Consider the following 15,004-nt stretch of genomic DNA (forward strand, 5'->3'; position numbering starts at 1 on the left):
GACTAATTTTCCCCCCATTCATTCACACAGCACTTGGCACTATGTTTACTATGCCTTTGTTTAAGCAGTTTCTCCTGCCTGAAATGCCCTTCCATCTCTGGTAGGCAGAATTACAGCCCCCAAAGATGAGGTCTGAACCTGTGAATATGTTCTTACATAGCAAAAGGGACTCTGCAGATGTGACTACACGAAGGGCCCTGGGATGGGGAAATTATCCTGGATTATCTAGGTGGGTTCAATGTGATGACAAGGGTCCTTATAAGAGGGAGGCAGGAAGGTCAGAGAAGAGAAGAGATTGGATGACAGAAGCAGAGGTCAGAGAAAGAGAGATTTGAAGATGCTATGCTATTGGTCTTCAAGATGAAGTGAGGGGCCACAAGCCAAGGAATGCAGGTAGTCTCTAGAAACTGCAAACGGCAAGGAAGTAGATTCTCCCTAAGGCCTCCAGAAGTCACATAGCTCTACTAACACCTTGACTTTGAGGCTTCTGATGCCCAGAACTGTAAAATAATACACTTATGTTATTTTAAGTCACTAAATTTGTGACAATTCTCCATGAGTCTCTCTCAGAGTCAGCTTCCCAGGAATCTAACCTCTGACAAGGTCCTTGCTCAAATGTCACTTTCTCAAGGAGACTGAATTGCCCTATTAAAATGGCCACTTCCTCTGCCCCAGCAACCCTCAGCCTCCCCTCTTTTTGCTTTTTCTCCATAGAATTTATCACCATTCAACAGAGTCTATGTGTGTATGCATATATGTATGTATATGCTGTCTCTCCTACTAGAATATAAGCTTTGTGAGGGCAGGAACTTTGTTATGTTCATGGCTGTATCCTTTTCTAGGTGCTGAGGCTATAGCAATGAACAAAATATAGTGGAGTGAAATAAACAGTTGTGGAATGAATGAATGAACAAATGAATGACTGAATGGCTCATTCTCCCGATCACATGCTTCCTTAGTTGATACCTCTAGCTTCTGGCTTCCTGACTGCCTATTCTCCCTAATGGGCAGTTTGGGGCGTCCCAGTCCCTCTGCCTTGCCTGGTCCTCCCTAGTTTCTCCTTTGCTCTTAAGAAACCTAAGGAAACAAACCATGCCATTTCATTTTCTCCAGCTCCTCCTGATCAAAAGCATCCCAACTTTGTGGATATTGACTATCAATGTGGCTGCCCTGGGAATCATGTCCATCGAGCCGAGGAGAGACAATCCAGGATGGCGAGCTGGCCACGTGTCCCCACCCCTCCTCCATGCTCTTTGCTTACAAGCCCTCCTGGGCCTCCACGGAGGAAAGCTGTCTCACAGGATGTACATCCTTCAAGCTTTTCATAAGTCTCTTATCACCCTCCTAGAACCCTGAGTAGCTAGGAAGAAAGGAAAGGAGGGAAAACTGGAGGAAAGAGAGAAACCTCACAGCCTTCTTTATTTGCTACTCCACTTCCCAAAATTTTGAGCCTCGTGAAGAAAAGCTAGCAGATGTTAGGCTATTTTGCCAAATAAATAATATCAAATAAGACTGCAAAATCAATCCTTCACTGTTAGCGGGACACAATTAAACAGCAACCCCCCAAATGTTCAGCTTCCAATGGGCAAAAGAGGAAATGAAATCTACAGTCTTCTCTACTTTCCAAACACAAATGAGGTTACAACCCAGAGAGAGGAGGAAAGTGATTAGAGCTAACGTCCTATTTCAACAAGACCTGAATTATTTTCAAAATTTCTTGCTTAATTGAGAAAAAAAAGTATCCAAAGTGAAAACATTTACTCATTCATTCATTCACTCATCTACCCATTTAGCTAATGTTTAATGAACACCAGCTACATATCCCATACTATGTCCTGGAAACGCAAAGGTAGGATGACCCCTCGCTGTCCTCAAGAGCAAGAAGAGAAAAGGCTGTACACCAAAGATGTTTAAAAAAAACAAACAAACTATGATTTCAGTGCCCCCATCCCAGACATACTGAAATCAGAATTTCTGGGGTGAAATTGGAATTCTGCATTTTAAATATGACAACATGTGAACAGACAGACAAAATAATCAAGGCTGGACTAACTTCTACAAATGAAATAAAGAAGGTGCAGAGACAAAGAATGAGGGATGGACCCTAAGTAGGAAGTGTTATAAGGACGGTCTCTCTGAAGAGGCAACAGCCAAATGGAGGCTGGAAGGATGAGAAGGACTTAGAGATTAGAACATTTTAGGTAGAGGGAACAGCACAGGTGAATGCTCTGGGAAGCAGGTGTGAGCTTGGGGTGTTTGGGGAGCTGAAAGAGGTCAGTGTGGCTGGCTGGAGGAGGCAAAGGCATGAACCTGGAACAGGGAGCTGAGGTCAGATGTAGAGCCCTATTAGCTGCATGATGGGCAGAATACTTACCAGGCAGCCACAGCATCAGAAAGGATGCTGACCACAGTGCTGAAGCAGGGCCTGGAGGCCCCAAAGGTGCCAGGTGTTAACCTTTCCCTGATGGGTTATGCAAAACTGTTGGTGGGGAGCCCCCAGGTAATGAATTAGACAAGGCTTCTAATAACTGCTATTGCCTTATGAATGAACATCAGCAGAATACCAGGCCATCAAATAAGTCAGATGAAGGTGTTTAGATTTTATTCCAGGCACAACAGGAAGCCACTGACAGGCAAAGCAATAGGGGAATAATCAGCAGGAAGATATTTTAAAAAGCCCACTCTAGTTGCTGTGTGCTGATGAATGGCAGGGGCCAGGAGGCAGGGAAGAGGCCTCTGTGCTGGTTCAGGAGAGACAGGGGGTATGGGGGGGGCAGTGGAGGAGGAGAGGGTGTGCCATTGGGTGGTCTCAGCCCTGTCTGTGTGGAACCCAAGGTGCACCCACCCCAGCTATGGGTTCCTGGGCAGCCACAAGGGCTCACCTAAGAGGAATGTGTGGCCTGAGCGTCCCAGCCAGCAACCGGACAGGCAGGTAGAGGTGAAATTTCTGACCTGCAGCTGCCTCCCCAGAGTAGGAGGCCTAAGGTGGGAAGTGAGAGGCTAATTGATCTGAATGCTTCCTCACTCATTCCGAACATTTCCAGAGCCAAAGTTCAGACCTAGCTCATGTCAAAATGAGACAGCCAACCTTATTATTAAGCCAGGCATGTCTGGCTAAGGTTAAATCTTGGAAGAAGAAAAAACACAGACATTTGAAGTGCTGTTATCTACAAATTACAGCACCATTAAAGATGGGCAATGATTAGCACCTCACGTGTGTGGGTGACGGTCTTTATGTTCAAGACACAAACAAACTGTTTGTTCTTCAAGAGACAAATGTTAGCCACACGTCCATGGCTGTTAACAATCACAAGAATAAAATAAAACAGGGGATGCCTTATGTTTGCAAAACACATTACCATTTGCTAATTGCCTAATACTGGCAGAAGCAGGGGTGTTTCCTTCAGCTAAACAGATATTAAATAAGAATTTTTTTGAAAAGTGGTGCCATTACTTGGCATTCAAAGTTACTTCACCTGGAGCAACTGCTTTCTGAGAGGCAAGCAGCTGTAGCCTTCTGATGCTAGAATTTATTTTTCCATCAAGATAATCACTACAAAGGAGCTGGTGCTAACGTGTAATTTTGTTCCATCTTTGGTGAGAACTCGGGGGTCACTAAATGGAATGGCTCCAAGAACTCATGGGGGCAATAACAGCAATTTATTGGTTAAAAAAAAAAGGGAGAGAAAGAGAGGGAGGAATTCTCAGAGGGCTGATGCCTTTTATCTGCTGGAAGGTATGTTTCCAGAAAGCATGGATATTTGCATTTCCTGAGGACAAAGAATTGAGTATGTAAAGAATATTCTAACATCTCTCAAGACTGCAGCGCTCAAGTTTCTGACAGGCTAAGAGAGCAGAGAAGCAGGAAAAGGGCAGGCTCTGTATGAGAATTCATTCATTCACACAGCTCTAGTTGAGTTAAACATCACACCCCCACCTAGAGGAATCCATTGCAAGGTTTTGCAGAGTTGACATAAAACAATTTTTAAAAGGCAAGTAATTTCTTATAATGAGCTGTAATGGAAAAGAAACTGAAAAAAAACATATATCATGCATATATATGTACAACTGAACCGCTTTGCTGTACACCTGAAACTCACATTATAAATCCACTACACTTCAATAAAAAATAAGAAAAAAAGAGGCAATCTTGTTTCTGCGACCTGGAAAGACAGGACTTGATGACTTCCTAGTAGAATGGATTAGAGACAGCCCCATCCAAGTTTGCCAATGCCTGAAAAGGGGGTGCTATGTGAGCTCCCCAACTCAATTCCCCTTCATGTTCCCAGAGAATAACATCACACAGCGCGTTCGTAGTGACTGGAACCCAGAACAGAAGCAGGGATACAGGGGTGACTCAGTGCCATGGGGCTTGGCTGCATTACCTTAGAGCTGAGATGGGCCCAGCTCGGGGGTTCTGGGTCACCTCTGAATACCCCCCACCCACCCATTAGAGAATATCCTTCAAAGGGACCAGCCAGGGCCAGAGGAAACAGGTAAAATGCAAACCAGCCCCTGTGGGTCTGACTGAGCAGCTCCAATTGAGGTCAAGGCTACTTGGAGGTTGTACTGGGACAACAAGCCTCCATACTTCCTGTAGCATGTTGAAAGGTGTCCCCCAAAACAGAGATGTCCACATCCTAATTCCCAGAACCTGTGAATGTGACCTTCTTTGGGAAAAGGTTCTTTGGGAAAAGGTTCTTTGCAGATGTAATTAAGTTAAGGATCTTGAGATGAGGAATTATCCTGGATTATCTAGGTGGGTCTGAAATCCAGTGACAAGTGTCTGATAAGAGAAAAGCAGAGGGAGACTGGAGACTGAAGAGGATGAGGTAATGTGACCAGGGAGGCAGAAATTGGAGCCCTGTGGCCACAAGAGACAGAATGTTGTCAGCCACTAGAAGCTGGAGGAGGCAAAGAACTGATTCTCCCCTAGAACCCCAAGTGAGTGCTGCCCTGCTGACACCTTGACTTTGAACTTCTGGCCTCCAGAACTGTGAGAGAATAAATTTCTATTGTTTTAAGCCACCTGGCTTATGGTAATGTGTTACAGCAGCTACAGGAAACTAACAAATGTAATCAGAGGACATTACCCAAGAGAGCTTAGACCCATCTACAGACCAAGCTTCCCTAAGAAGGATCTCCAGGAGCTCAGGGATGCTTTCTATCCCTGAAATCATATACCAATTCTGTGTGACTAAACAATCATGCATATTTTGAGAGTAAAGCGTCCAAAGTTTTCAGATTCTCAAATGGGACCAGGAACCCAAAAGCACCAAACACCACAGATCTCTATGAAGGCCCAGAGCTGCCAGAGTCACACAGCTCATCATTTATTCACTCGCTTATTCTAGAAATTGTCCTGCAAAGATTTAAAAAGCACCAAATGTGCCAGGTGCTCAGCTGTGTGCTAAATGAGCAGAGCTAGTAGATTTCCCACTACATGCTGGGAAAATACAGATGCAGACAGAGAATCCAACATCTGGATTTTCTGCCCAAATTCCTTTAGGCCTTGACTGCTTGTTGCATCTGGAAGAGTGTGGCAGGCAGGATGAGTCTCCCGGATGCTCTGAGTCAGTCATAGGCTTGAATATGTTACCACATAAAACTCCACACCTTTACAAAGCTCCAGAAATTCCAATATGGCGACCACACTCCCACTTGCCTGTCTTAACCAAAACTGGTCTCCAATCCTTGGTTAGACCATGTGGTCAACTTGTGGTGTAGAAAACAATTCCAGACCTAACTATGGGCCACACTCACATCCCCGAGCCCAGTTTGTTACTCTCTCCTCAATACTCCTATCGGCCTTTGATTAGACCTCTTTTAGTGTCTGTCACATCATTCCTAAAAGGAACAACTCATTGATAAGCTGCCTGAGGGAGGGACTAAGCCTTAGTTCTGAATTCTCTCCCCCTAGCACCATGTCTGGCACCCCAGAGAGTACTCAGTAGGTGTTTCCTAAATGAAGAAATGAGCCCATGAATGGACCCTGTTCCCATTCCTTCCACCCTGGCTTAAGAAGAACTATAAAACCCCCATGTGGGCAGACACAGGGATATGGGTGCATGTGCACCGTACTGGTGGCACAATGAGTTGGTTGCATTTCTGAGGAGGATGCCCTGCAAATACAGAGAAAGAATTGAAAACAGTCTATACTTGCACTATCCAATGTGGCATCGACTAGCCACATGTGGCTAGTTAGATTTAAATTAATTAAAACTTTAAAAAGTTAAAAATTCAATTTCTCAGTCATACTAGCCACATTTAAAGTACTTAATAGCCACATGTGGTTAAAGGCTGTTGCACTGGACAGCACAGCTACAGAACATTTCCATCCATGGAGAAATTTCTACTGAACAGTGCCGGGCTACACCCTCTGGCCCCATAATTCCACTTCAGGAATTACATCCTGGGGAAACAATAAAAGAACAATGAAGTATCCTATACAGAGGGCACCATTTAAAACAAGGGAAAGTTGGCACTAAAATCTGGAACAAGACAAGGATGCCCACTCTCACCACTTCTATTCAGCATAGTATTGGAAGTCCCACAGCAATCAGACAAGAAAAATAAATAAAAGGGGCCCAAATTGGAAAAGAAGAGGTAAAAGTGTCATTATATGCAGATGACATGATACTAAATATAGAAAACCCTAAAGACTCCACACAAAAACTATTAGAACTGATAAATGAACTCAGCAAGGTAGCAAGATACAAGATTGGCATACAGAAATCTGTTGCATTTCTTTACACTAACAATAAAATATCAGAAAGGGAAAGTAAAAAAAAAAAATCCCTTTTAAAATTGCATTTGAAAATACTTAGGAATAAAACTGATGAAGGAGGTGAAAGACTTATATGCTGAGAACTATAAAACACTGATAAAGGAAACTGAAGATGATTTGAAGAGATGGAAAGATATCTCACGCTCTTAGGTTGGAAAACTTATTACTGTTAAAATGGCCGTACTACCCAAAACAATCTACAGATTTAATGTGATCCCTATAAAATTACCCATGACATTTTTCACAGAACTAGAACAAACATTCCTAAAATCCATATGGAATCACAAAAGACCCAGAATTGCCAAAGCAATCCTGAGGAAAAAGAACAAAGCTGGAGACATAACACTCCCAGATGTCAATACTACAAAGCTACAGTAATCAAAACAGCATGGTACTGGCACAAAAACAGACATATGGATCAACGGAACAGAATAGAGAGCCCAGAAAGAAACCCACACACCTACAGCCAATTAATCTTTGACAAAGGAGGCAAGAATATACAATGGAGAAAAGCAGTCACTTAGGCAAGCAGTGTTGGGAAAGCTGGACAACTGCATGTAAATCAATTAAGTTAGAATATTCCTCACACCATACACAAAAATAAATGCAAAATGGCTCCAAGACTTAAATATAAGACATGACATCATAAAACTCCTAGAAGAAAACAGGCAAAACATTCTCTGACATAAATCTTAGCAATATTTTCTTAGGTCAGTCTCCCAAGGCTATAGAAATAAAAGCAAAAATAAACAAATGAGACCTAATCAAACTGATAACCTTTTGCACAGCAAAGGAAACCACAAACAAAATGAAAGGACAACCTACAGAATGGGAGGAAATATTTGCAAACGATGCCACTGACAAGGGCTTAATTTCCAAAATATACAAACAGCTCACACAATTCAATAACAACAACAACAACAAAAAATGGTTAGAAGACCTAAATAGACCTTCCTCTAAAGAAGACATACAGATGGCCAATAGGCACATGAAAGGAAACTCAGCATAGCTCATTATTAGGAGAAATGCAAGTCAAAACTACAATGAGGTATCACCTCACACTGGTCAGAATGGCCATCATCAAAAAGTCTACAAACAATAAATGCTGAAGAGGGTGTGGGGAAAAGGGAACCCATCTACACTGTTGGTGGGAATGTAAATTGGTGCAGCCACTATAGAAAACAGTATGAAAGTTCTTTTAAAAACTAAAAACAGAGTTACCATATGATCCAGCAATCCCACTCGTGGGCATGTATCTGGAGAAAACTCTAATTTGAAAAGATACATGCACCCCATTGTTCATAGCAGCACTATTTACAATAACCAAGACATGAAAGCAACCTAAATGTCCATCGACAGATGAATGGATAAGGAAGCTATGGTGTATATATATGTGTGTGGGGTGTGTGTGTGTGTGTGTGTGTGTGTGTACACACACATTCACAGTGGAACACTATTCAGCCATAAAAAAGAATAAAATAATGCCATTTGCAGCAACATGGATGGACCTAGAGATTATCACAGTAAGTGAAGTAAGTCAGACAGAGAAAGACAAATATATTACTTATATGTAGAATCTAAAATATGATAGAAATGAACTTATTTGCAAAACAGAAAGACTCACAGACAAAGAAAACAAACTTATGGTTACCAAAGGGGAAAGTGGGGCAGGAAGAGTATAAATTAGGACTTTGGGATTAGCAGATACAAACTCCTATATTAAAAAATAGATAAACAACAGGGTCCCACTGTATAGCACAGGGAACTATTTAATATCTTGCAATAAACTATCATGCAAAAAGAATATGAAAAAAGAATATATATACATATAACTGAATCACTTTGCTGTATCCCCAAAACTGACAACATTGTAAATCAACTATACTTCAATAAAAATAAATAAAAAATAAAACAAGGGAAAATTGGAAACTTCCCAAATGCTTCCACGTAGGAGAGTGGCTAAGCAAACTATATTAACATGAAGGAAACAATAATGACCCATCGTATTTGTATTTGTTCACTCATTCAACAAGTATTTATTGAGGATCTACTGTGCACTAGACCCTGTGTCACATGCAGGAGATAGATGCCAAACAAGGCAGAGAAAATCTCTGTCCTTGTGGTCCTTTCATTCAGGGGCAGGAGAGCCAGATGACAAACAAGTCAATGAGTTAATCAAGATTATTTCAAAATGGGTTAAGTACATCAAAGAAATAGAAGCTTGAAGCCACAGAGAGTACAGTGGTGGGGAACTGGGGAGGGTGCTATTTACAAAGGTTCTCATGTGTATTGCTTCCTGGCCCTGTGAAGACCCAGTGGTTTTTCTCAGAGTGTGTGGAATGTGTGCACACAGTATCATATGTCAGCAGCAGGAGGAACAGCCGTGTGCGCCGATTAAATTCCCATAGGAACAGGTGTGCACAAAGCAACAGCATGGGAAGAGAATTCAGAGGCGCTTGTGTTTAATAAACATTTGGTAAACAGTTTTGGGCTGTGTGTTTGTAGTGCTGTTGAAGTTCCAAGTTTCAAAGAGGAAACTTCAGCTAAGTGTAAAGGGCTCCAAAATTAAAGCCTTGCTGATGTGTTCATGGGGCACAAGGTGGCCATCTAGGGGAGATGCTGGTCACACTCCGAAACCAACTTGCCACTTCTAGACTACCTGTCCTGAGCAGAATTAATTATTTTCTGTTCCCATCAGCCTTTATTCCTAATGCAGACTTGGTTTGTTGACATTGAATTACGGTGAGCATCTGTCTCCTGGGTCTGCTTTAACCATTTGGATGGAGCATCTGAGACTGACAGAAGCTGGTGTATAAGTACCCAGGCTGCCTTGCCCTGCAGGTGGGATGATTCTAAGATAGATGTTCTACAAGGGCTGCCAACCTCCCCAGTGGGAATACGCCCCAGTCACCACCGTGGTAGCTGGCTTGCTAACACCTCCTTTAGTGGTGGTCATCCCTTCCTTGACTCAGTCTCTATCTTCTACTTTCACCTCCCATATAAATCTCTAGTATTCAAACCCTTGCTCTGGGTCTGCTTCTGGGGGAAACTCAACCGAAGACCAGGTTATGTTAGAAACCTACCCTATGTAAGGCTGGTATGAGGATTCAGAGGAGGGAACAGACATCACATACCCAGAGCGGCACACAGTAGGCACTCAGCAAATCGAACTTCCCTTCCATGGGCATCGCTCCCTGCACAGTTTTATCTGTTCCCAGTGCCATCTTGTCCACCGAGCCCTGCAAAGCCTTCCTGGGCTGCCTGTGTCATGCTCTCCTATTTCCCCAGCAGCTGTGGGGTAATTACAGATTCTAATTATAACTCATCTTTATGATTTGGATAAAACCATTAGAGCCACTCTGACAAACCTCCGTTGCTCATCTTGTCTTGAATGTGTTAACCACATTCTACAGAGAGAAAGAGGCAGGCAAAGAGGTGTGCTTGTTAATGAGTGGGCTGTGAACAGGAAGCTTTTCACAACATAATCTCATTAAGAATGATCACCTAGAGCATGGGTCTCCAATTGAAGGGTGTGTCAGAACCTCCCCAGGGCAGCGGGAGAAGACTGGGGACTTACTACAAATGCATGTTCCTAGGTCCCTCCTGTAGAGATTCTGAAACAGAATATCTGGATGGAGCCTAGGAATTTGCATTTTAGCAAATTCCTCAAGGGATTCTGAAGCAGAGGACACCCCCCAGGACACACTTGGAGAAATATGGTCCTTTTGTTCCTAGCACTAGTGTTCTCTGGCCCAGTGCCTGGATCAGAGTAACACCCATCAATTCATCCCTTTGTCATCTTATTGGACACCTTCCCTCTGTAGCACTAGGACTACTGTAATATTTGCCCAGTGAGAACTGGGTCCATATCTGCCGCCTTCAATGGATCAGGAACCAGCCTTAAATACACAGTAGGTCCTCAATGAAGAATTAAGGACCACCAGGGCCTTCCCAGGGGTAAAGGAAGGAGTTTGGGGGATTGCCTCCCTGAGGATTCAACATTTTTATGGTGACTCAGAGAGGTTAAAAAACACCAGAGGGTCTTATACACATAATCAGCTCATCACCCACTTTCTTCACACACTTTATCCTCTCACTAACAAAAAAAGGCTCTTTCCTTCTTTCTTAACCCCCATCAGTCCTCTCAAGCCTCAGGGTGACTTTTGACTTCTAGGGCTTTCCACCATCAGGACCACCTCTGGCCACACGAGGGAGGGAGAAGCGGGTTGGAGGGAGGTAATAAAACCTTGAATGTGTCTGGACATGGGACCTGACTTACCTACTTGCTGCCCAGAAAGAAAGCCACCTTTTCCAGTTCTTTGGGTTGACTTTTTAAAAGCACCTACTGTGTGCCTGAACTTCTAGGGGTGCAGAGCTGACTGAGCCACACCTGCTTATGGAACGGAATGAGCATTTGTGCAATCTGCTGTGCGTTGTCACCTCTGGTCAGTGATTCACAGGAACAGAAATCAAACTGAGTGAGTCATATTTTCAAAACAGGACCACAGTCCCCACCGGGGTCTACCAGGCTTCACCTTCCACTCAACCTCATGTAGACTCATTCATTTACTGGAAATATCCAAAAGGAGCACAAGCACTTATGTGTTCACATGCTTATGGTGAGTGTTGCTGAGACAACAGCCTGGGAGTTTTTCCATTTATTTTCTAAAGTTAATTTAACATCACCTGAAAACCACATGCAGCGGTATGTTCTAAACATTGTAATAAGTCTTGACCAAGAAGAGTTTAATCCAGTAATAAAATGTGTTTTAATGTTAGGAAAATAATATAGTTCAAACACATGAATTGATCTAAGGAGATAAACAAACGATTTTATCTGTGGATGATAAAAGGCATTTCATAATCTGCTTTAAGATTTGAAAAATTAAGAGCGCAGGACATTTTTTTTTTTTTTTACTGTTGTGGGGAATGTGTCTGTAACTAATAATCAACATCATATTTAATGGTGAAACACTAGAGATTCCCACTAAATTAAGGCACAAGAATAAGTGACCCTTCACCGTTACTTTTTAACATTATTCTGGAAATCGTAGCCAGTACATTGAGGAAAGGATGGATGGATGGATAAATGGAAGAAAGACAAATATTAGAAAGTAGGGACCCAAGTCGTGAATACATGCAGGTGTGGTGACTGTTGATTTAGAAAGCCAAAAGTGTGGGGGAATGGGTACTCTTAAACACTAATTATTAGAATATAAATTGTGTGTAATTTCAAGTGTAACACTGAAACAACAAATATCAAAAGCAAAAGCCTTTTCCACACTTTTAATCTAGACATTTTTCTTCAGGAAAAAATCTGAGATGCATGGGTATATATTTATGTTCAAAGATGTTCAATATTAAGCTATTTATAAAAGCACAAAAGCAGAAACAACCCAGATGTCCAGCAAAAGAGGACTGGGTAAATTATGATTTCCCTAGGAGATGGATGGAATATAAAACAGTACTTTAAAATTACATTTGAGGTGAGCAGTACTTATTGCAAGAAAGAGGTCATAATATACCACTAAATGAAAAAGGCATGATATAAACAGTATGCTTAGGATAATCTGATTTTTGTAAATTATAGTTACAAAGATAGAAAACAGACTAGAAAGACTTCCACACAAATGTAAAACTGATTATCTTGGTGGTTTTGCTTATCTTTTCTTTGTGTTTATTAGAAGTAATTAGAAAACAAAATCTGCTATTTAAAAAATAAGTACTGTCTACCTTGTTGGTAAAGACCAGCCTGTATCTCAGAATGGGAACACTCACAATGGGAACCCAATGCCAGACATGGTAAAGCCTGTCCATGGCCAGTGACAGGCTAACAGCCTTTTCTGCATTATAGCTCACTTGGACCCTGTATATCTGTGAAGAAAAACCAGATCTACACAATCATAAAGCAGACTGTCTTATGCGATGAGCCCTAAAGAAAATCTAACCCAATGACCAAATCTCTCATAAACTGCCATTCACCCAATGGCAGCTTGTGGAGTTCCAAGAAATCAGCAGTTTCCATGGAGCTGATCTTGCAATTTGAATCTGGCAGGTGAGGACAAATGCCAGAGCTTTCGAGAGCCCAGCAAGCAGGGTGAGGAACCATTTGGCCCAGGTGAGAGGATGAGACAACTGTGATTCATGGCACACACTTCACTTCCCTAATTCCCAGTGAAGAGGGCTGACCAGGCAAGAGAATGAAAATTTTTAAATGGTGTGGGCTGAGATGTTTAGTCAACCAGTTGTCTGGGTAGATGGCAGAGAGGCTCTCAACTCAAACCCAAAGCGGGGAGGAGACCCAGAGGGCTACTGACCTGGGTCTCTGAGGCTGAAGAGAGAGGAGGGGAGCTCAAGCTCTGGGAGGGGTGCTGCCAAGGGTCATCTGGTCCCATCCCCTTCCATAGTTGCTGCTCTGGATGGGGCAGGCTGACTCAACTCAGAAGCAGAGCAGAGAAGGAGAAGTGGACACCTGACAACTGATGCTAAAATTAGACAGCACTTTCTGCTCTTTAAGCCAGAGGAACAACCCCACAACTCCATCTACCCTCCCCGCTGGCAGCAAGTTCTCCCTGAAGCACAGCACCCACCCCCACCCCCATCCCCACCCCCCAAACCCTCCCTCAAGAATTGGAGGCTTGGCTCTCTCTTTCCAGACCTGGCTAAGGAGGAGGCGCCATCATGGGAGTTGACATTCGCCACAACAAGGACCAAAAGGTTCAGTGCAAGGAGCCCAAGAGCCAGGACATCTACCTAAGGCTGTTGGTCAAGCTGTACAGGTTTCTGGCCAGACAAACCAACTCCACCTTCAATCAAGTTGTGCTGAAGAGGTTGTTCATGAGTCGCACCAACTGGCCACCTGTCCCTTTCTCGGATGATTCGGAAGATGAAGCTTCCTGGTCGGGAAGGCAAAACAGCTGTGGTTGTGGGGACCATAACTGATGATGTGCGTGTCCAGGAGGTGCCCAAGCTGAAGGTATATGCCCTGCAAGTGAGCAGCCATGCCCAGAGATGCATCCTCAAGGCTGGGGGCAAGAGCCTCACCTTCGACCAGCTGGCCCTGGACTCACCCAAGGGCTGCGGCACTGTCCTACTCTCCGGTCCTCACAAGGGCCGAAAGGTATACAGGCATTTTGGCAAGGCCCCAGGAACCCCACACAGCCACACCAAACACTATGTACGCTCCAAGGGCAGGAAGTTTGAGCGTGCCAGAGGGTGACGTGCCAGCTGTGGCTACAAAAACTAACCCCAGATCTTGCCTTGTTATTAAAAGGATTTTGGATGCTGGGGGAAAAAAAAAAAGAATTGGAGTCTTGGTGAAGCAAAATGGCAGCTACGTGACTTTGAACACGTCTCATCCCCTCTCTCAGCCTCTGTTTACTTGTCTATAAAAGAGGACTGACAACAGCACCCACCTGGCAGGGTTACTGTGAGGATCAACTGATATGTGATATGTGTGCTGGTGGCTTATCACAGTGCCTGGCACCTAACCTTAGACTTTATTATTTTAACCTGTGTGTGGTATTTTAGCTTGGAGTGCCCCAAAAGCAGACCCAGAGGCAGGGATTTTGTGTGAGCTATTGATTCGGGAGGCAATTTTGGGAGGTGAGGGAGTGGGGAGGAAAGCCCAAGGTTGCTTTAACAAGAGAGTTACACTATAGGTAATTGGGACTCAGCCTAGCTGAGGACCCTCTGAGAGTCTGCGAATGCACCCAGAACTGTCCCACCAAGGGGGTGAGGGTGCTGGGGGTTTATTCACTAATTCCCATCCTTCAATGAATCACTCCTGGGGTGTTAACTCCCAACATTTCCAGGTGCAGCTCAGGCTGAACATGCCCTGGTGGCCAGAGGACACATAGGGAGATACACAGGAGTACACAAAAGGGGGCCAAGGACATGGCTTGGGCACTGACAGCACCTGTTATGGTGGGAGAGGTGGTATTGGCCAATGTGAACCCTGGATATCGAGTATGCTGAAATCTGCAAGCCATTTCAGAGCTTAGTCAGATAAGTGAGTCTTCCTTATTCCATGCGTGTATTTGTTCATTTCTTCCATCCTTCACTGACCCATTCACCGAGCACCTAGTGAGCTGTACTGACTTCTGTGTGCCAGACACACTGCAAGAGTCAAAGAGGAAGGAGGTGGGTTTTGACAGGCAGAGAAGAGCAGGGAAGGCATTCTGCGCAGAGGGATCCACATGGCAAAGCCTGAAAGGA

At 43.6% G+C, this 15,004-nt stretch overlaps 1 protein-coding gene and 1 pseudogene across 16 annotated transcripts in view; one reads left to right on the forward strand and one right to left on the reverse strand.

Moving 5' to 3' along the window:
* Window positions 1-15,004, reverse strand: part of ABTB3 (ankyrin repeat and BTB domain containing 3) — a 505,725-nt gene that overhangs the window by 177,935 nt on the left and 312,786 nt on the right. The window lies entirely within an intron of this gene.
* Window positions 13,437-14,033, forward strand: LOC105081322 (large ribosomal subunit protein eL18 pseudogene; annotated as a pseudogene).

Source organism: Camelus bactrianus, chromosome 12 (genome assembly GCF_048773025.1).
Source record: "Camelus bactrianus isolate YW-2024 breed Bactrian camel chromosome 12, ASM4877302v1, whole genome shotgun sequence".
NCBI lineage: Eukaryota > Metazoa > Chordata > Mammalia > Artiodactyla > Camelidae > Camelus > Camelus bactrianus.